General features: G+C 42.9%; 2 non-coding genes across 2 annotated transcripts; one reads left to right on the top strand and one right to left on the bottom strand.

Annotated features, from left to right (window-relative positions):
* Nucleotides 1–2,451: 2,451 nt before the first annotated feature.
* On the top strand, nt 2,452–2,523 carry TRNAQ-CUG (transfer RNA glutamine (anticodon CUG)). Its single transcript has one exon. It is a non-coding gene; the product is annotated as a tRNA-Gln (tRNA).
* Nucleotides 2,524–5,599: 3,076 nt separating this feature from the next.
* TRNAM-CAU (transfer RNA methionine (anticodon CAU)) lies at nt 5,600–5,671 on the bottom strand. Its single transcript has one exon. It is a non-coding gene; the product is annotated as a tRNA-Met (tRNA).
* Nucleotides 5,672–7,300: the final 1,629 nt, after the last annotated feature.

The raw sequence follows: 7,300 nt of genomic DNA, 5'->3' as shown, positions 1-7,300 counted from the left end.
TTACCCTCAATAAAACTCTTTGCTTTTTACTTTTAACGAATTCAGAGATCTTACTCTTTGACAGAGACATTAGCTTCTCAAAGCTGCAATTATTCTTCCCCTACTCAGTAGGAGTGGTCCCTGGGTGGTTTTAACTACTAATCTAAAGGTTTGAAACCCACCCACAGGCACCAAGGAAGAAAGGTCTGACAATCTTCTGACAATCTGCCTTTATAAAGATTACATCCAAGAAAACTCTTTGAAGCAATTCTACTGTGTAACACATGCGGTTACCACGAGTCAATTGACTCCATGGCAGTGGGTTTTGGTTTGGCTTTTTTATTTTTTTATCACATTTGGAATATGGACTAGAGTCTGGGAGGGCTTTAGGGATTTGGTCCTGCTAGACCTACTTGACCTGCTCGACCAGGAGCCTATGCTGGCTCAAGTCAGGGACACCTACCTGCATATGGTGCATTTTTTGTTAACCTGTCAGGAACTGTACAAGGTCAAGGCAATTTGAACTATTTTTCCCTTTGGCATTTGAAAATGTGATTGAACTAGTGGATTCTCTCTGGTTAGGTCAAGAGAGGGAGGAGAAATCTACAGGGCTGAAATCATCCTCCAAGTTTGAAATCACCCCTTTTGTAAGGACCTTTTCCTTCTGTCAGCCAGGGTTTGACAGTTTGGAGTCTCCATGGAGGTTTTTTTTTACTCCTGAGGGTTTCTTACTTCTTCTGTGCAGACAAGTATTAAGACAAGGTCAAGAATTGTTCTTGATCATCCTCGACCTGCTATAGGCTTGAGGAAAACCCCCAAACCAGTTTTCCAGAAAAGGCCAGATGCAAAGACTTTGTCCAGTGAGAGCCACCTTACAAAAACTTAGAAGCCTGGCATTTGCACTAAGAGGTACTGGTGGGTTTGGGGGGCTTGTTTGTTTGATGCTTTGTTTTGGTTTTGGACTCCCTGGGGGTGCAAACAGTTAACGACCGGGCTGCTAAGGAAAGGTTGGCAGTTCAAGTCCACCCAGAGGCACCTGTGAAGAAAGGCCTGGAGATCTACTTCCTAAAAATCAGCTACGGAGCTCAGTTCTCTTCTGACATCCATCAGGCGGAGTCCACCGCAACTGGCTCGATTTTTGGTTTGATTTTGTTTTTGCACTTTATCCTGTATATACGACAGGATTCTCAGTCCTCAAAGAACACCTATAGCATTTCTTGGTGTACAATCTGAAGTCTGGGAAACAAATAAAAAAGCCAACAAACCCATTGCTGTTGAGTGGATCCCAACTCAGAGTGACGCTGTATATAGGGCAGTAGGGCAGTAAAAGTGCCCTTAAGGGCTTCCATGGAGCGGCTGGCGGATTTGAACTGCCAATCTTTTAATTAGCAGTTGGAGCCCTTAGCCACTGCGCTACCATGGAAGTCCGGGAACACGGGCTCAATCCGCAAAGCATAAATCCAGTTTCCACTAAGCTGGCTCCTCATAGGACGAGAATTGGCTAGGCAAACTACTGGGAGCAGCGCTGGGCTCCCCCGTACTTACAAGGAGATTGCCGAAGTTCTCGCTCCTAAACTTGTGCTGAGAATTGTCGGTCTCTTAACTAGCCAACGGCCAGCAGCAGGAGCTTACAAAGATGCCGGAGCAAGACCCGACTCGAAGACACTCACCGAGACTCATCGCCGAAAAGAAACCGGTTTGTTCTGTGAATTTTCGCAATATGAGTGCCTGTGTGTGTGCGATAAAGAGGTATGCGAGGCTGGGGCGGAGAATCTTCCTAGGGTCCATTTGGAGGCTTCCCCTGCGCGCATTCCGGTTGGTGACAGGGGAGTAGAAACAGGGCGGGCCTCCCCTTGGACCCCCGAGTTGCGCTCGCAGGGCTGCTGGGACCCTCCTCCAGTGCAGCCTCGGCGACCGAACACAATTCAATTTTCCGTAAACACCAGCGTCTACCTTGTGCCTTTGGTAAAATCTTTCCATAAAGCGTTCGCAAAAGCACCAAATACCACCCTAGTTATATTCGTGAAAGCAAATAGGACCTGATAACGAAGCAAAGTGAAGGTTCTCAGGTCTCTACCTCAGGTTTCTCATTTGTAAAACAGCGATATTGGTCCCCATCTCACGGGATTGTTGTGAGCCTTCGGTGAGGCAACGAATACAAAATACTTGCCATAAAACTTGGCACACATTAGGGCTCAGTCTTGTTCGACGACGTCACTCGTTTTCCAAGGAAAAACTACAGTCCTCCTAGGGGTAGGGGAAGAGGACTCCTGACGTTTGGAAATCAATGTTTTCCATTAAGATTCTGTTCTGAACGTTGTTGCAGGCATGTGACAGGTCAGCGTCCATGACTTATTCCTAGAGGAGGAAAAGTAGAATGTGCGTATAAGCCTTAGACAATTGGGTCATGAGTATACTTTAGGGAGGGAGAACTATGTCATCCAAGTGTTCAGGGACATATAACGAGAGGTTGGCCCCATGGTGTAATGGTTAGCACTCTGGACTCTGAATCCAGCGATCCGAGTTCAAATCTCGGTGGGACCTTAGGAAGCTAGTTTTTTGAATCTCCTTTCCGCACATTTTGCGATTTTCACCACAACCTCCTCATTCCAGCCACAAGACATTTCATCCGCAGATGCATGACCTAATTAGAGGGGGAAAGAAGCCCCAATCCTTTCATTAAGTAATACATTTTTATTTTTCTTACGTAAGTATTTATAAAAATATATATACTTTTTTATTGGTTGTACGTTGTTGTTACCTACTACCATCGAGTGGACTCCTACTTATGGATACCTCATGTACAACAAAAGGATATGTTGTTGGGTCATTCTCACCATGTTCGCGTCTATCACTGCAGCTGTTGTGCCAATCCACCGCAGGAGTGTCTCCCTCGCCGGCCCACTACTTCACCAAATGTGACATCCTCCAGCAACTAGCCCTCCCTAATGACATGCCCAAAGCAAAGTGAGTGGGACAATGTACTGTTGTGATCCATAAACTTTTCATTGGCTAATTTTCAGCAGTAGATGGCCAGGCCTTTCTTCCTAGTCTGTCTTAGTCTGGAAGCTATGCTAAAACTTGTCCACCATGGGTGACCCTGCTGGTATTTGAAATACCAGTGACATAGCTTCCAGCACCATAACAACATGCAAACCACCACAGTACAACAGACTGACTGATGGCTGGTGGACTGATTGCATAACTATTATTAAATGTAAAGATGAAAAACACTTAAAAAATATGGTCACTGGAAATAACTAAAAATCATATCCCTATTCTGATGTATATTTTCTGCTGCAGAGTGATATGACAGGATTATTAATAACAGCCTTTAAAAATAAAAATGTATTTTATCAGGATAAAGTTCTGTGACAGATATGGAATGGAAAACACCTTTGAAAGAAAGAAAGGGAATTTACAAACATTTTTCATTGTTAAATAAAATTATGTCAAGTATATTGTCAATCACTATTAAGTGTGTGTCAAATCCTAAGAGTTTTTAAGTTCTGTGAACAAAATTCAATGAGTGATTGAACTCTTTCAGTGTTCAAATTTTACAATTTTCTGGCACTTACATTCTCTGGACTGACTTAAGTATATGAACAACAATTTTAAAAGAGCACTGGAAAACAACATGTAAGAGCATAAAAATATTGTGGCAATTTGTAAAGACTCTACGGGGTTAGAATACTTTGAAGACACTATTCTTGGTGAGCTCCACATCAGAATACCTCAAAAGCAATGATGTCTTGAAGCAAGCAGTCTGCCTCCCCTCATCCCATGCTCAGACTTTCATTTCTATTTTTCAAGCAGATTTTTTTTCCTTCTGTGAATTTCCAATTCACATACATTTCATTTAAGGTGGCTTTATTTTTATTATGATTGTGTAGGTGTTCATTTAAGAGTATCTTTATTAAGCCTTTGTTGCTAAAGTATTTCTTATGCTATAGTTTCCAATATTTTTTCTTCTGTGTTCTTATTAATTTCATCTAAATGTTTTTTATTTTATATTTTGTGTTTAAATCATTCATCTATTTGGAACTTGAATTCTTACGTGGTTGAAAAGTAAATGTCCCTTCTTGTTTCTTCCTTATGCAAAGTCAGTTGTGCCATTACAATTTATTAAGAAGTTGCTTTTGTCTACTAAGTTGAAATAAGGACTTTGTCAAGTAATTTCCATGTAACTTTGTATCCATTTTTGAAGCTATCCAGTTTCATTTTCTTCTATTTGTACTGATAACAGTGCCAAAATCTTTTGATTAAATTTTCTTGTGAATACATTTTAATTCCCCTAGGGCATTCTTCCCCTAGATTATTCAAAATTTTCAAGCACAGGAGAGTAAGGAAATAAAAGGGGGGTGGGATTGGAGTCTCAAATAACATTTCATTTTGTAATTTCCACCCTCTGGTATAGAACTGAGACCAAATTATGCTGCTGCTGAGCACACATATGAACCAGTAGCCTAGAGTACAAAAATCCCAGAAGTTGGATTCCAATACTTTGGGCCTCTGTTACCTTACTCACAGTAAAGACTTGGGTGCTGTTTTATGCTGGGTCCTCTAGAGAAGCAAAACCAGTGAAGCGGAAAGACAGAGAGAGAGAGATTTACATCGAGGAAATGGTTCACATGGTTATAGAGGCTGGAAAGTCCCAAGTCCTTGGGTCAGACTGGAGGCTTCCCCTGACTCGTGTAGCTTCAGGGACTGGCTAACTCAAGATCGACAGGTCACACAACAGGCCTGGGACTCACAGGCTGCGGAGGCCAACAAATCCCAAGATCGACAGGTAAGCTGGCAGGCCACTGGCTCACAGACTTCGGAGGCTGACAAATCCCAAGATAAGCAGATAAGCTACTAGCTCAAGTCTCAAGAACTGGAGGTCAGGTGATCAGGAGCTAGCTGCAGGATCCAGAACAAGCAAAAGCCCTGAAGCCTTGCCAGAAAGTCCACCTATGTTGGAAGCAGGCCACACCCACAAGGGAACTCCCCAATTGATTGGCTACTCACAGCAGATCCCATCATGGAGGTGATCACAATATATCATGGAAGTGATTACATCATTATAAAAAAATGACTTCCAAACTATATCATAAGTGCCACACCACTGAGAATCATGGCCCTGCTAAGTTGACACACAAACTTAATGATCACAGGTGCCATTAAAACCAAGAAAGACTCTATAGAAAACAATTTGATAACAAGGGGAATCCCTACAATATTACATCAAATGGCAAGAAAACGCAGCAGCAAAAACTATCACTGATGAAAGACCTCAGTCATATTAATTGTACTTGGGACTGCTTTTTCAATAGATTAGTTTCAATAGATTAGGTTAACTAGACACTTCATTTAATTTCCTAGGCCCTGAGCACTCAAATGGCATTGATACCTCTATAACCGATTAAATAAAAGCTTTCATGTCCTTGGCGGTTGCATCACAATTGACATTTAATTGTAAGTTTATTTCTTTCTTAAAAGCAAAGATTTTCCTGGTTTTATATTTTCTCTGCTCAGTCATAGAAAAAGAACATATTTCTAGAAATCAAGTGCCATCTCAGGAATAAATTTTTTTTCTGAAATCAAATACATTTTCTCAGAAGCTCTTCGAAAAAAACATTAGCAGAGGATGGTTTCGATCCATCGACCTCTGGGTTATGGGCCCAGCACGCTTCCGCTGCGCCACTCTGCTAGCCGTTGAACGGCCGTTGCTTTTCTTCTTTGTCATGAAAAGAATTAGTCACTGCCAGAGTAAATGTTTTGCATTTTCTAATCTACTTTTACTTTCTTTTCCTCTGTCGTTCCCCTCCCCTCTATTGGCCTCTCTAAAATCGACTCCCTCGAGAGCCAGATAAACCTAGCATTCCCTTCCGAGTTGTGCTTTCCCAAACTGTTCGGACACCTTTTCTTCAGGAGTTGCTCTGAGCTCAGAGGTGAAACTGGTAGAGCAAGTCGAGTAAAGCCCTCAGCAGTGCTTGCTCGGGACGAATTTGGGAAGGCATGAAGCCAAACGTGCTGTCCAGGAGAATGACTATATTCATCAGCTTACTCTTTCGTTTCCTGTCCTCAGCAAAACTACTTTCAGAAAACCGGAATCTGTTACCGTGTATGAACTAACTTAACACTGTTTTCGGCTTCCCAGGCACTTGATCTACCGGCACCCGCCTCTGCCCTTGGGTTCGTGAAAAAAGACTTCTTATCCCGTTGGGGTCTCTTCCGCTGACGGTTTTCTTTCTCGCCCTCGGCAAATGACGGCTCTCCCAGGACGATGGCCTGCACAGAGCCCTGTGACACCCTTTCATCCCGGGCTATGTTGGTCAAAGCCCTCCTGCAGCTTTCTTGCTCTTTTCACCAATTGCCTTCTCCGGTCTTCTCAGGGGTTTCTATCTTCCTTCAAGAATTGTTCTTCCAGCCCTGGGACAGGCACGGGGTTGATAGCTGTTTCTCTCCAGCAATTACACTTCCATTTTCTCTTTTCCTTCTCTAAGAAACAGGTTGGGACACTGGGGTTGGCAGATGGATTTGGGCTTAGGAGGAAGTTACAGAACTTGAGCATGAGAAATCTGCCTGAAATGATTCTTGTGGACAAGTTGAATCTGAGAAAAACAGAGTCAGTTTCCACCAGAATTTGACCTAGGACCACTAGATTCAAAGTCTTGAGTACTGACTATTATTACCACACTGAATCCCCACATACTTTACAGAGATGAGATTTATCACCTTCCTTGAATGCCCCAGCTCCTCTTTCCTAGGGCAAACTTTTCACTGACCTCTCACTCCACTAGTGTAAAGCCTCCAGAGGCTCAGGAGCCTCCCCATCTGAACTCAACCTCCTTCGGACAAAAATCTGGATGGAAAAACTGTTTATACCCAAAAGCTAGGACTCCTCTAGCCTTCTTGGTCCTCTCTGCCAAGGCTTTTCCGAAAATCTCAAGGCATTCAGGCCTGTGGTCCTAGACTCGTCTTTTCATTGGAAAGCAAGAGAGAAAGTGGAAGGATGTACTTGTCATGCTGCAAGCAGTGCATTAGTCACTTGCTACTCAACACAATTAAATCTGATGAAGATACCTTTATCTCAGTTTTACAGGCAGGGAGACACAGGCATGCGCTTCACTTGCACTGCTCAATTTCATGTCCACAATGTTTAACAGAATGCTGCCTCGCTTCTAAAAGGCAAAAGATCAGGCAGCTAACAGACACATGAGGAAATGCTCGAGATCATTAGCCATTAGAGAAATGCAAACCAAAACGACAGTGAGATACCATCTCACCCCGACATTACAGGCACTAAACAGAAAATAGCAAATGTTGGAGAGGCTGC

The sequence above is a fragment of the Elephas maximus genome, chromosome 1, assembly GCF_024166365.1.
Source record: "Elephas maximus indicus isolate mEleMax1 chromosome 1, mEleMax1 primary haplotype, whole genome shotgun sequence".
Classification (NCBI taxonomy): Eukaryota; Metazoa; Chordata; class Mammalia; order Proboscidea; family Elephantidae; genus Elephas; species Elephas maximus.
The sequence above is the reverse complement of the archived record's forward strand: the minus strand, read 5'-3'. Positions and strand labels throughout refer to the sequence as shown.